Source organism: Strix aluco, chromosome 9 (assembly GCF_031877795.1).
Source record: "Strix aluco isolate bStrAlu1 chromosome 9, bStrAlu1.hap1, whole genome shotgun sequence".
Classification (NCBI taxonomy): Eukaryota; Metazoa; Chordata; class Aves; order Strigiformes; family Strigidae; genus Strix; species Strix aluco.
The window spans coordinates 23,901,692-23,917,712 of record NC_133939.1 but is presented as its reverse complement, the minus strand read 5'-3'; the positions used below and the strand labels follow the sequence as shown (position 1 = coordinate 23,917,712).

The 16,021-nt window shown below is 38.1% G+C and overlaps 1 long non-coding RNA gene across 1 annotated transcript; it reads right to left on the bottom strand.

Annotated features, from left to right (window-relative positions):
* Positions 1-1,052: 1,052 nt before the first annotated feature.
* On the bottom strand, positions 1,053-15,806 carry LOC141927427 (uncharacterized). Its single transcript, XR_012624389.1, has 3 exons — positions 15,645-15,806; positions 14,281-14,348; positions 1,053-1,143 (listed from the first exon to the last, which is right to left on the bottom strand). It is a non-coding gene; the product is annotated as an uncharacterized LOC141927427 (long non-coding RNA).
* Between the last annotated feature and the right edge of the window lie 215 nt (positions 15,807-16,021).

Sequence of the window (16,021 nt, the reverse complement as noted above, 5' to 3'; positions counted from 1 at the left end):
GGTTGGGTTCTTCATGCAAAACAAAGTGCAGTCTTTTGTCTAGCATATGTCCTGGCAAAGAATTCAGGGCTTTATAGCAGCCTATAAAAATTCTGTTGCACTAGCAAAATTGGTTAATGTTTAATTATGTTCAATGGAGAAAGATTTAAAAGTCCTAGGTTCTGACTTCCTAAATCGTTTCTACTACAGATGCAATATGTTAAGATTTTTCCTGAACAACATTATCTATCAAGTCTATTAAGCAGTGCGAAATAGGGCCTGGATTTCACCTCTCATTTCATGACAATGGGAAGTGAGATAAGTAGATAGGAAAGAGAATTGTACCATGGATCTGAGTGGGGGTTTTTTTGAAAGTATATCACAAAACTAATTTTAGACAGGTCCATGAAAGGTAGTTACCAAAATTGATCGTTAAGCCTTCAAAAAGGCTTTTTATCATAATTATGGGTATTTATACTCTCGGTAAGCCATTTCTTAGACTGTGTCTGTGCAACAGTGTGAGTCTGCGGTGCAATGGGGATCTAGCCAAAAAATATGCAAACCAGTCACATTGGGCAATGGCAGCAGTCTGTCTTCAGAAGCACAGAGCACACAGTTCAAGCTGCAAAATTCATTCAGAAAGCTGAAAAAACAAGGAGGTTAACCTACGCTGAACTCGGTGTTGCTCTAGCTGTTTTAAAACCTCAGCTGTGTTTACACTGAAGTTTTGTAATGGTGGAGACACAAAAACCTGAGCCTCAGCTTCGACTGTGCATGCCAGTAATTGGCAAAATATAGGCTGCCTACCCTTGATGAAGGGAGAAGTGCTTGGACATGCAAGGGTATGACAGATGAGCTCTTAATATAGAAAAGCATTGGTAACTAGCCACCCAGGGAAGGTAACAGGCTAATCAGAAAGTCCAGTGAAAACAGAAATCTTTCAACAGACATAAAAACAACCCCTTTCATGCAGTTGAGAAAAATTTATCTCATGTAGGCAATGAAAAATACACATCCACTATGATAAACATACATCTGCATATGGCTAGCAATTCACTTTTTCTTGTAATTACCTTTTCTACCCGTTCTCCTTTCTTCTTTAACATAGTCATCCCGTGGATAGTTTCATGAAGACAATCTTGAGAACAGAGAACTTGTTGTCTTCTAAAGAGAAGAGAAAACAAAAGGTTTCTTGGGGCTATATTCACCATACCATATACCCAGCTGTCTTCACCCACCATCTAACTGCACTGGTTGATTTTAGCAGGAAAAAAGCAAAAGACAAATATAGTCTCTATATCCTCAAACTGGGAGATAGATAGGAGGATGTTGTGCTTTCAGACTGTATACAAAAAAGTGAAAGATTAAATGCTTTTTCTTTTCTTTACTGTAGTTTAAAAGTCTTTGATGAAACATTTGTTTTCCTTTTAGTGCACTTTTCCAAAAGTTTTATTTTCTAATGGTTCTGGGCCTGTGAGAGCTGCTTTTAAAATTCTGGTGATAATTTTATATTCTAGAAGGAATTTGAACATGTTATCGCATGTTCCAAAATATATCAACTCGCGTATTACTTAACATTAAAAAAAATCTGGCTCATTACATTCATAAAACCAGAAACTTAAAAAACTTTTTTTATATTCTTTTATATAAACTCATATACGTGTCAACTCTATTTCAGTAAAGAAACAACATTTAAAATATGGTCATAATAGTTTCTTTATACAATACTTATCATAATTTCTAACTATAGTTAGCCAAACACTATTTGAAATAGATATGATCTGTCTTTGCTTTGTTTGATCTTTGTCTTTCACTGACCTAGGAAAAAAAAAAATAAATTATTGAACCAAATGATTAAAAAGTTACTATTCAATTAGACAAAGAACTACCTCTCATGCAAATGGTATCATACAGAGTAAACAAAGTCAGATAGAAATTAAAGGGGATATTCAAAAACATGTAAGAAGCATTAGCTCTGTCTACAAATAACCAGCGAAGGATAAGATTTTCAAAAGCTCTAATGAAATTGGTAGGATCTCCCACTGACCATCGACAGACAATTCTGAGCAGTATGGAAAAGTTCAATCTATCTATCTAATTTTTAAATTCCTGTGTTCATTGTTCAAAATTATGCATCTATAAATAATTTATTGTACAGAAAAGGATTATCCTATCTAATATTGGATAGTAAAGGGATGTAAACACTTCATGTAAGATGTTCTAGACAATGAGTTGTGAACCAATTTTATCATTGCATTAGTGGCCACTTGCTATTCTTGAGTCTACACTTGTGTCACTGACTTAAATAGTAAGGTTTCTGTTTCCTATCTGCTTTTTATTTTTCTGAACAAATATGTATAAATAAGTGTTAAGTTACTGGTACAAGTACAAATGACCTTGTCTTGCCTTTTCTTACAAACTGAATTAGGGCTTTTATTTCAGTATCTGTAAACATAAATTTGAAGTATACGCTCAATTCTGAGGGCCAGAACAGCAGTGACCAATCAGCTCTCTGGCTGAAAGAAGACAAAACTGCCAAGGTAGAGACATTTCCAGTTTGCTAGAAAATACTGAGCTGTCTCTTGAGCTATGTATGCATCTGACAAAATTTGAGAAAAGTATTGGAATAAAACTCCTGCCTTCTAGGCCTACCACAAACACAACATTCTGGCCAGACCTTCTGCTCCGAGCAAGTGGCAACTGCTTGAAGCAAAATACCATGCGGCCATTCTCTCACTGAGGGCTTAAGACAAGTATTTTGATTTCCTTGAGCCCAAAGGTCTTCAGCACAATGACATAGTAAAAGCTTTAAAAGTGAACACTATCTCTCAAGTGACTAGATATAGAAGTGTTTTCAGGAACTGCTCACACTGCCGTAAGTCTGTGTCATCATCTCTTCCATCAAACCCACATACACTGAAAGGGCTATAAAATCCATTCAAATCTAGGAGACTCCTCCTATCAATTTACAAGAAATGAAGCTCTGCAGGTCAAATCTTGATTCTAAATTGCATCCAAGTACCTTTTAAATTATGAAATTATGAGAGAGTTGAGCATCATCATTATCATTAGATACCACCCCTGAAAAATGCTCGAGAAACATTGCCAATTGTTCCTGGGAAAGAAGTGACTGTCACAGAGATATTACAATTACTGAGTATGTTACATCATTTAAGTATATATTTAGCTTAATTGTGGTAAAACTTGATAGTATTTTGTTGATTTCATAATTACTAGAAAAACTGCAAAATAAAATACATGTTTTGGGGGACTGGGAATTTGATGTGGTTTATAATCAACAACATTGTTCACGATGATGGATCTGAGTATACAGAAATTATTTCACGTCGCAACACTGGTGCTAACACTTGCTTTTCCACTCTCTTTTCATTACCATTGCAAAGTAGTTTTCATAGACAGTGCTTATTTTAGTCATGGCAGAAACTAATGAATTTTTCAGACTTGTGTCTGGGTTTTATTATACTCCTATACAATCTTTTATTATACTCCTACAAAATCTGTTTTTATGTATTGTACTATCAAAGAGTGGGCTGAGGATGCCCTTACTTCCCTTTGAATCTTTTTTACAACTTCATAATTCAGAAATTTAAACTTCTCTTTACCCATTATGAACTTCTAACCTCTGAGTCTGGCCTTGCTTCTCCCTCTGGGTCACTGTGAAAATTATCTGCACTATGATGGCATCCAGATACTCTCTGCTTTGGCCCTGTTATACTAAACAATGTGAAAAAAAGGCTGTAAATAGTCGCACTCTCAAGAGCCTGCAGTCTGGTATGTTTACAGGACAGATTTTTAGCAAAGTAAAGAGATGGTTGAGCTAATTCATTTCAAGAAACATTCATATCTCTATTCTGTAATGGAGCGTAAGCACGATCTAAGTCAGGAAGACAAGAGAGATGGGAGCAGGTGCTAAATAAGTGATAGGAAAAGGGAAACTTGTAATTCCTCCCTCCACATCGCTGACATGAATGTGGTATTCACAGCAAGAGATCCAGCAGAGAAGACAAGACATTTTGTGTGAGCAACTGTCAGTCTGAACATCATTTTGCCCTTTCTGAAAAATCGTCCTTTGAGGAGACATGAACGCCACTGGAGTGATTCACAGCCCTGTTAGATGTCGAAGCTGCTGGAGAACCTCGCCATAAGGCGAAAAATGTGGTTGTCCTGGTGCCCAGGGAAGACAGCAGCACTGAATGTATTGATTAACTTTGTGCTGTTTTCTGGAGAAATGTAAAGAGGTAAAAAAATGTGAAAGCAAAAGAGAAAGACAGTTTGTTTGGCTGATACAGCAAGGCACAAGCAGCCAACAGACTAAACCTTACTCCTGATTTCTTCTGCTGCTTTTGCTTGGTCAGTTCATTTTGCCCCATGGATCGATTTCCTCATTAGAAAAAAAGACTGACAAAGGTCTTTCTTACCTCTGTCTTCCCATTGTACCCTTTGGGATCTGTGAGTGGAAAGATATTGCAGATGTGTGTTATTCCTGTTGTGTACATAGGTATCTCCTGTTACTGATTAGGTGGAGCCAGCTGTTCCTCTAGAAAGCATATCATGAGTGCTGAGGAGGCAGACCCCAGCACAGACGTTGTCTGATATAAAGGTGTGGAGAGAGTAGCATTAAGGGAAATACTGTGTGTATTCTTTAAATTTGCTTTTTCTTCCTTGTACAGGTGGGGTTTGATTGAGTACCACTTAATGCAGAACAGAGGAAGGAAAGGAAAGATATTGTAGTGGTAGAAAGGTAGACACTGCAGTGAAGAAGGGCTTTAGAAAACTAAATGCAATTGAAACAGTAGAAAATTGAGACCTTCACATGAGTAAAACAATGGTTTCTTCCCTCCTATCATCTGTTACAGATAAACATTCCTTACCTATTCCATGCTCCTCTCACAGCCTCAGATTTCTTTCCTGGCTGGTTTTTTTTTGGGAACACTAAAATAATAACAGTGGAAAGGCAATAATGCTGGCATTTAATGTTGCAAAGAGCAGATCCACTTAAAGCATTTATTTAACTTGAGGGTAGATAACCCTCCCAACTGAGAGCCACATACCGACAGTTGTAAGACATGGACCGTGTGGACTGTGTATCTCAGAATACCAAAGGAAAAGCCAACCATGGAAGTAGGCCACTGGTAAAGATGGTAACTGCTCTACATAGACCCAGATCTCCCTCATGATCTACATGTGAACAACACCAGACTAATTCATGTAAGAGTGATGTGTGCCTTATTATAGGTTAAGGTAACGTTACAACTCAGACAACATTGCAGACCACAGTTAATTTTGGGTTCTGTAAAACAGTTGGCATCTATGTATTTTAAGACCATACATCCAGCAGTTTAATAGAAAATTATAACATGATTTTTAATAGCATAACCTATAATTTATTTTTCATTAACTACTCAAATTCAATTTTGATATGGTGAAACTAAATGCATTTAAGCTTTTACTTTCATCAATTATTTGATTTTTCTGACATGTGGCATATCTTATTCAATGGTATTGGCTGCTCTGTTTTTAAATAATATTCTGTTTTCCAGAATACCAGTATGATTGTATTTAGACATCTTTAGAAAATGTAGTGACAGCAATTTCAATCAAAAATGAGAGAAAAAAATACTTACTTTACAATGAATAGCAGCAACCAAAACAAGTTAGAAATACTTTGGTTTCATTCATACTGAAGTTTGTGGAGTTGCAGAAGAATTATATGGACCTTGTATATAAGTTAATATTGCAGTAGATCACCATTGCCATCTCCTGGTAAATAAACCATATAACTGTATTCTGGAGCTTTTTCTAAACAGTCATATATTGTACAACTGTAGAGAGATTACACCATAAATAGGCAATAAAGGATTTAGGGTATTTATTGTGAGACTATCATTGCATTTTTATTCTTTGTTCACATAAGACCTTTATAAAGAACTGCATTACAGTTGATAAATAGTGGCATTTGTTCCAATGCACTCTTTATGCTGAAAAGAAATACTGCTAGTTATGACTCCGTAAATTAAGGTGAGACGATGGGTATTGTTGTGATTGAAACAAATACCAGGGCTGCTTAAGAAAAACTCACCATAACCAAAACAAATACACACTCAGAGAGAAGGCATTAGTTTCCACTGTATTGTGATGGTACTGTGCTATGGTAGTCAGCCAAGACAATGTCAAACAGCATTAAGGCACACTACGAAGCGACAGTAGGGATAACAACAATGCCAACAATAAGCTGTCATTTCACATTCTGGTATTTTTAATGCTTTTATTTTCTTGCCATTGTCATTGTCCTTCCCACTGTCATTTCCCATTCCACTCCCACTCTCTCATCCATGCTCACTTCTTGTCTTCTTGCATCTACCTGAAGCATCCCGATAAACAATCTATGTCCTCTCCTGTTCGGGAGGGGGAGAGGAGTGAGCTGATTCTGAAGCCAGCATGAACAACCCCCTCCCCAGCAGAACTGCCCGCGTGTCACGCTGAAGCCTGCAAATACTCACCTTGCCCTGAAATCTCACAGTCACGTGAGGAAGAAGAATGAGATGTGTCTACAACTCATTACCCTTCGGTCCAGAGTGCAGCGTTCAATGTGATGTGGAGCCTTGATAAATCATCCTTTCAATCAAATCAGTAAACAGAGAGAAATGCTGTCTAACTGGCAATAAATTTCAGACAAGTTCAGCAAGGAGTGACAGATTAGTCGAAAGCTTGTGCCTTGCTTTGTTCGTGTGTTGTTTTTGCAATGCTCTCTGCAACAGAGAAAGTGAGTTCCTTTACCTGCAGCTGCGTATCTACTGTCAGCATTGCCAATTAATATGACAGGGAACAACCCCTTTAACAAGTTTTTGCTTTTTCCCATGGAAGCAGAAGAAATGTTTTTGATATTCTGGGATAAACTAAGGCTGAAGGTTTTCTGATAACACTGAACTTTCTGAAGCCGGAGCTGCATCATGAAGAGCATCTACTTAAGAGCAGCCTTTGCAGTGGTGACAATTCAGTTTGTTTCTTTCATCTCAGCAGCCACATAGCCAAGACTGCAGTGGATGGGGTCAATCACAAACACTGGAAAAGTGGAAAGAATGAAGATTAACTGAAGCTCAGAAAGAGCTGCAGAAAGTTGCTGGCTGTAGATACCTGGCAGGAAAGGAGAGCTTTGGAACGAAAGTAAGAACAGCATCTTGAGGGACTAACAAGAATACTTTTTTTTCTCATGAACCTAGCTCCCTCACAAGGGAACACAGACTTGGTCTTGGACTCACAAAGGCATTTAGAAACCAGAGTCTGTGACAGGTTAGACTTAACGATCATAATAGCTATTAAGGCCAAAAGGGACTGGAAAACACAAGCTTAATTATTAGACTATCCCAGGGGATCTGGAATCAACACACAATGCTAATGGTATCTCCAGTCATTGTTATTAGATTATGCCTAGAATCTTTTCCCTGAAGCAACACTGTAATTGTGTATTAATTTATTTTTATTTGCTTTAGCTGTTCTCCACTCTTTAAGAATATGCATACTTCCTACTGCAACAAAATTCAAAACAAAGTCATCTCATTGAGGAAATGGGTAAAAACATCTGAGCTTTAACAACAGAGGGGTAGAACTAGTAACTTCTTTTGGAAATTACAAGGAAAAATATAAATGCTTGTATCAGGAAAAAGGAGAAGACAGATGAAAAGTAAAAGCTGAGACACATTACCCTTTCTACAGAGAGTGGCAGTCAGGTCTGCAGCTGAAATGAAATCAAGGACCTAAGGGGTTGAGAAGAGTATGTGCCTTTCGAGGAAACCTGGCTTTAAAACAAGCTAGAACAAAAATGGGGGGAAAGAATGCAATTCCCATTGCCCTGTCCATGATAAGGTACGAGGTTTCCATGAGATACGCGACAGAACGTGCTTCTGTTGCCTCCCACACCCTTGCAGAACTGAAAGATGAAAGTTGGAGTACAGTGTAAGTCTGATCCTATATGAGTGCTCTGGCAGCCAAGGTTGGTCTAACACATGACAGACCTGGAACATCCCTCTGTCTTTGACCAGCAATACTACATGTATCAATGGGCAGATAGTAACTGGAAGGAATTACTAAACCATTTCAGGCACTGAAATGTAAGATCAGTTAAAGAAACAATAGTCACAAGCACTGTTTGTGTAGGTACAGTACAATAGACGTGGTCTTCCAAGGCACAGAGCTAGATGCCACTCTTTGCAATGTGCATAGACCCATTCACTCCTCAATCAGCTCCTTTCTAAGAAAAATTGTTTTACAATATCAAACCAGCCAGCAATATACATTCTGGCAGTGCTATCATGGGTTGGCAAACTTAAGACACAAAGAATGAAGGTTCAATGACACTGAGCGTCAAAGGCATGCAGGACAACAGTAACAAATGTTGCAGTTAATTGCTGCTGGTGCAGGTTCATGCACTTACTGATCCCTGCCTAGTTGACAGCTCCTGCATTGATGAGTAATGCTTGTCTATTATTTGCACGTGTTGGAACCAGTACAAGGAGACCAACCTAAGGCAGATTCAAGTTGATACCATTTTCACTTCTACCAGTGCTAAATTTCCTGTCAAGGAAGAAATAAACTTTGACTATTCTCCTACATTTATGTTGGCTATTTCCCTATGGGAAACAGTTTGGCTTGGCATGCTGGAGTCATTAACCACAGATTGACTGTCCTGAGTTCCTACAAATCATCTAACTATAAAACTGAAAACAAGGGGATTACGTTTGCAGTGCATGAGAAGAAATGTGGATAGCCTGAAGTCTTTAGGGAATATACATATACACGCACACACATATATGAGAGAGAGAGCATCTCAGTCTACACTAGTAACCATGTTCTATTTCCAAGACTATCCATGCATCAAGAAAGGAGAGAAACTGTCTGATCTTTTTTTAATGGTTTTAAGCTCTGAAAATCAGGAGGTGGAAAATAACCGTAAGCAAGTTCTTTGCACAATATAAGTGAAGGCTGCAAGACTGACCTCTCCCTTTCCCTTGAGACTGCATTTTCAGTAATTGTGCTTAAAATATATTCCTTAAATAAAAGGAGGAGGCAGTAAGGGGGCACAGGGATAAAAAAAATATTTCAAAGACTTAATGAAACACAGATCATTGCTGACTGTCCATCTTATCTTCCTGTGCCACATTTTTGAGGATTGGGTGTTTACTAGTAAACACTGCATATTTTCCTTAGCATACATGGGTAGGAAGACAAAGTTTCAAGGCTTTACATTCCAAAAGAAGGACATTTTAATACAGTCTTTAAGACAGATAAGTCAGAGGTACATTCGAGAAATGCAGAAAAATGTGTCTTCATAGAATCAACTGTACTATCTAACAAGACCTATATAGCAGGATTATACTCTATGGCTTACAAGAGTATTGATCTGTGTGTACTCCTCAGTGGTGTTACATTCATTTTAACATTGATCTCTGTTTCATTACGCCACTGCATCATGCACTCTCAGTGTCATCTCAGTGCCCCTCTAAAATCTGAGTGTCTTCTGTTGCTGTCAAGATGTACAGACACATTGTGCAGCTTCCAATTCAAAATATCAGTTTCAAAGCCTACTTATCACACAAACACCCCCCTTTCAAAATAATATTAAGGACCTACTATGCCTTAACCCTCCAAAGCAAAGTAAATATAGAGTGAAGACGACATTGGCAAGTGCTTTTTCTTCAAAGATTTTTTTTACGCTGTGCGTTGTTTGTGTTACCTTTCAAAGCAGCTTGAAAATACCATTTCTTTTCCTCTCGGCTTCTTTCTATTCCATTTGGAAAACATTGATTTTGCTTCCCCCTGTGATTCTTATGCAGCACAAGTAAACATGGCTCTGTTTAATATATGTCCAAGTCTGTGCAATGCCATCAAATTCACTATAGCTCTGGGAGAGAAACCAGTCCCTTTGTTGGCTTCCTGCATTGCTACAACACAATGCAAAATATCACAGTTCTTGCATGTCCAGAGATGTTACTGGTTTCGTTAATTTGCTTATGCATGCTTTATTCTTCAAAGCACATGACTGGGCACCATGGCCTCATAAATTCTGATGTCATCTTTAATAACATACTTTTGTTCAGTTGCAATACAGTTACAGAGATACAAGGATACACGGATCAGGAGCTAATTGCACAAAACACTGGGCAAATACACAAGCAAAAAGCCTTTTTACCTAATAGGTTAACAAAATAGTACATATGGTCTTGGGCTTATTACCTCTGCTCCAAGTTTTGTTTACTGTTCTACTAGTGTAAGTTAGAAATGAGTCTGTTGTCTTCAGGCTGATAAATATGAGGACAAAAACCTTAGAAAACCTACTACAGCTCCCTGCAGGGATCGTCTCCTTCCCTGCTGAGTGTGTGTCCAAGATCAAGTGTTGTCTTGCTAGTTCCCACCATATTCTGTAATTCTGGGCAAAAGATATCTGATCTTGCAGCTGTCTAATTATGCCAGCCTGGGGAGCTAGCGCAGGCCATCTCAACATTTGCACCTTGGTTATTCCACAATAATCACCCTCAACTTCACTGCATGATGTACTTCTCTGTCCTATCCTTCACATCTTTGAAATAGGTATAATATTTATCTATCTGAGTGGAGAAAAATGTTTTGTTTTTCCCTTGCATGTATGTTATAACAGATGTGAACAAACTGGAAAAAACACCTCTTATTTTAATCTTCATAATTCCCAAGTTTTTCTCTATAAAATCCCTTTTTCTGCCTACACACAACTCTTGCTTTTTCTTGTCAGTATTTCACTGTCAACCTATGTTCTTATAGAATTTTTCCCACTTTAAAACAGTAATGCCATATTTTATTGCTGCCAATCCAAAGCTCAGCACTTCAGCTACTTCACCACGGACCCTGATCCAGTGTTTAAAGATGGGAATCTTTCCAAGGACATCCTTAGGCACTGGCACTGGATCAGACACTATATGCAAGGACGGATTTCTCATATCCGTAGGTTAACTTCTGAAAGAAAAAGGCTCTATCCAGCGGGAGAGTTACTTACCAAGCTAATATTTTATGCATTGAGCTCCAGAGTGTCGCAAGATGATTTTAAGTATCACAGCAGACAGAGTCATTCCATATAATGAGTTAGTTCTTTAAACTGTTACCTCACTTACCACTGAAGCAACTAATCAGGACAAGAACAAAAAAAAAAAACCACCTACTTATGCACTGATGTACCACAATGCATTACGGCTCACATCTTCACATCTCAAATATCTTTTCTTACAAAGATTAGATCTCAAAAAGCCAGAGTGCTTGTACTTGCTTGCACTGCCCTTTTTTAATTGTATACAGTAGGAGCTGACAGGCTACCAGTCAGGGAGACATCATTTTCACAGAAATTGCATATAAAGGATTCAGTAACTGTGTAAACATAAACATGTAATTTATAGAAAGGGGTCCATCTTTTAAAAGTATGGACATGTAACACTGTTCTTAAGTTACAATATCAAGCACAGAAAAATCACTTCAGCTTCACCAGTTACTACTGTGGGCATGGGCTGACCAGAGGAAACATGGTCCTGAGCAAAAGAAAACATGCTGGCTGGTTTCAAAACCACTGCTTGTTAATAATGTTCAAAGGATACATTCAATATTTTCTTATTTATTTTGAAAATACTTGCAAGACCATCCCACATAGGGATTGAGGCTTCCTCTAGCTGGTGCATTCAGCATTCAGATACCAAAGCTGTGAATGTCAGCCTTATGCCAATCAACTTGCTTGTCTCTCCTGGATAGGAGAGCATCTTTTTCTCTATGTTGTGTCATAAAGATGGTGTAATTGAGGAGGAGGAGGAGAAAGGGGATGTCATTTCACAAATGATTCAGTTACAGTCATTCTTCTCTTCCCACTTATTTCAGTATCTGACAATCAAGAAAGGTGCAATTATCTAAAGTGAAGAAACTGTAATATTAACAGAAATAGTATTTTACCACAGAGATTAAACATGGAATTTCAAGGGCTCATTCATCAATGTGTTGCTTACATGTTACAGGTAATATCTGAAAATCAGTAGAGTTATACTACTGGGAAAGACAGTGATTAATGAGATCCTGCCTCTGAAGGACATATTTCAGGTGAAAAGAAACAAAAGTAAAATAGACAAGTGGCAAGGGTCAATGAGACAAACTCTTAATTGTAACCATCATAAACTACTTCAAAGATGAGTTACAGGGCTAGGCGAGATGCAGAAAAATGTTCTGGGATTTTATGCTCTTTTATTTTGTGAATACAGCAAAGAAATGGCCAGACTACATGGTTGCCATAGTAATGTAAACTGTTATTTAAAATACGTTTCTAATGCTGGGAGAAATTGCATAGCCAAGGCTCTAAGCATATTGTGCAACCAGGTCCTTCCATTCCCACCGCAATTTGAAAGTTTTAGGAAGTTTTGCTGAAGAAATGTAACTACCTCTCTTTCCTCAGCCTACAGTTTGTCTTTGTTTATGTTTCAACTTTTCAACACTCCTTTCAATTTTTAGTCTTCCTTCATTTTACTTTTACTACCACTTGTCATCCATCTTAATCCATGGGTATTTTATTTCCCGACTCCACTATTCTCTTCCAGTTTCATTACGGTAAACTTTTCCTTTATTTTTGCAGCCCCCAGCACTGTGACATGAGAATGACTTTCAAAAAGTAATTCATTAGCAGCTACCATAATAATAACTTTCAGTCAAGAATGACTAATTGTAGAGGATTGCCTTGATGGACACAGTGATCCGCTGCACATGCAGAATCAATGGTTAGTGTGATGAAATCTCAACTCTGTGTTTGGATACGTGACACTCTATTATAACAGATATTCAAATAACATTAATTTACTAATTTCCTAATCTTCCACTCCAGCATTCAGTCAGATAAGCTCCTGACAGAAGCAAGACACACGCAGATGAAAGGAGGAAAGAAATGGGAAGTGTAAAGGGAGAGGCAGAATAAACTGTGAAGCTGTCAGCATTTCCAAAGTGCCCTCCCTCAAAGGTACCATTGCTAGTGGCTCCTCTGCCTTCCAACCTGTCGCAGGCTGTTAAGCTTTAACCACATACCACTATTGTAAATCTAAAAATTTTAGTTGGAAGTATTTCAAGTTGCAGGAGATTATACTATGTCCAATAGGTTGGAAATTGTTCTTCAATACTCAGACATACTCAGATGACTCCAAAAGGCTAACAGCACTGCAGAGTAATGTAGAATAATCTCAAGGCTGCTGGCACCAGGAACAAAGGGAAAGCTCTTTCCCTTTCCTGGGAGAAGAGAAGTCTGGTCTTCCCTTACTTGGTTAGGTGTATGGGTGTAAAGAAGAGGTCAAGACAAATTATTGGAAATAATAATAGGTATAAGATCAATTACAGAAAGCAAGCCTTTAATCCCACGATAACTGTATCCCATCCCTTTGTTTAATGCCTCTCCTCTCCCCCTTGGAATGGTGTAGCACAGCTCAAAATTCAGCTGTGTGCTGAGGCAGCCCATCTGGGAGTCTGCATGCCATGCACCCACACATGGTGTGCTCAGAGTGTCAGGTGCTGAGAACATCTCTTACTTCCAGTTCTGTAGGAAGCAGAGCTGGTTTGGAGAATGGATTAAAACCAAAGCAAGAACATCATTACAGCAGTGCCCACTACTCCTGCTATTTTTAATGTGGAGCTGGCATTTTCATTATAAACTCATATTTCCAGGTTTTATAACTCAGCCATAAAAAATTGCTGAGGGCTAAATATTGGCAAGCAGCTCTGCTTGCCAAAAAATGAAGGATTTCCAGCATGCAGAGAGAAGGAGGGAGTCTCAGACTCTGCTTATTCCAGTGGGAAGGTGATTCCAACATGAACGGGGCTATACCAACAATCAGCTTCTGCCAGAAACTTTGCATAATATGCCAGAAGGCCCATAGCCACACACTGAGGCCACAAGCACAGTACATAGCTCCTCAGTCCAGAGGCACTTCACTGGAATCCATGAGACAAAATCAAAATGTCAGACTTCTCACCAGATTTCAGACATAATACTTGCTTTTTGCCTTAGATCTATTTTGAACCACAAAAATAATTTTATAACCCACTGATGCTACCCAGCATAAAAATAATTTTATAACCCACTGATGCTACCCAGCATAGACCTCCAGTCATGAATATTCATCTCTGACATTCTGGTGCTGTTTAAACAGCCCTGGTAGGAACTGGAGCCCAAAGCAACAACCAGACAAACCAAGAGCTGTGCCTCCAAGCTCTCCTATGTCAGTTCTCTGCAACGCAGCCTACCTGTGTGGGATCACAGTGCAGGTCTGGGATCACAGTGCAGGTCTGGGATCTGGGATGCTGCATGTGAACTGAAAGATGAAAAGTGAGAAGCATTGTTAAAGGGCTATATGCTCTCATATGAATATATGGAGCTCCATTAAAAAGTTAGAGACAAACGGAATGGTCTCCACTTTTTTTCACAGGATAGTACCTGTAAAAATCAGTTTGAAAATATAAATATATATATGGTAACCATATATATATGTGTGACCACTGTGACCTTACTGTGATTTTATCATTGTACTGCAATAAAGATTGAAAAATAGAAAAATAATGTCTGGGAGAAATAACAGAAAGACAGAACTAAAGAATACCACTATCCCACAACCATACCCTCTCTTCTCTTACAGCCCAGTGATCTCATCTGCATGAATGGCTCTCATAAAGTTAACAGTTTTATGACAGAACTATGCTATTTTAGATGTACTATTTGTGCTAATTTAGATGCACTATTTTATATGGTGCTTTTTAATGTAAAATTAGAATTTATTGAAAAAACAACAAAACAAGCATTTACTAAGAATATTATTTTGTAAAAAAATACAGCCTATAATTTCATTCCAGACTCTGCCTCTTTAAAGATCTAAGTGGAGTATACATGTCTTTGTTGTGTGATACAGTGGTTACCATGGAAATTTTTTTTTTTTTTTAAGTTTAGTGAAGATGATGCAGTCAAAAACACAAATAGCCTGAGCCCCTGGCAGGGTAAATTGTACAATGACATTCTAGAATAAATTTACATGACTTTTTTTTTCTGTAAGCAGATATTAGACACTAATAATTCTTTGTGAACAAAAATACTTCACTTTGCTTAAGGTGGCAATTATAATTTTTAACTGCACTTGCTCCTGGATGATATTAAATTATATATCCTTTCATGTGCCCATAATCTACGGTTCCTCAAAGACAGTGATCCAAGCTGGTGAGTGTGGGAGAGTTTCCTGCAGTACTGCCTGGTTAAAAGTTTTTTTAAGTTTTGCAGGAACACCACCAGAGAGATTTATACCATGAGGTTTCTTAACAGCTTAGCTAATAAAATCAGAAGTGTATTCTAAAATAACTAACTGCATTGCAGACCTGTAGAAAACTCATACATATACGTTTGCCTGGAAGCCAGGAAATTAATTTGTATCTTGATTAGAAAAAGAAAGGCAATATTTTTAAAGCTGAAATTTTTGTTTGCCAGAATTGTTTGGTAACATAGGAGTGTTGTACGGTACCTAACCAAAGCTCCAGGTAATGTAATACTCTGTCTCCAGCAACAGGCAAAAGAAGATGTCAGGAAAGAGTCTAAGAATAGGGCAGATTTTGATGAAATAGCTCACCTTTGCTTCCCCATCCTCCAGTCATTTGCAGTTCACAGTCATTCTGGGCCAGACACGGTTTCAGCAGCCTCAGTAGATTTCTTTCCATGAGCTTGTCCTTGAAGTGCAGTAACCTTTCAGTTTCCACAGCACACTGGGGCAAGTCACACTTAAGCTACCAGGTTGAGTTGTATCAACAGTAGTCATCACAATATTGTAATAAATGTGATGTTGCTTTGATGAAGGCTAAATATCTAATGTTACTAGTAATTCTGTGCACAGAAGTAATGTGTGATATATGGTTAAAGACAGTTTAAAATGCTTGAGCACAATGAACAGAGGAAGTTAGTAAAAGGACATTTTTAGTCCAGTGGTCTTTAGATTTACTTCTCCAGAAT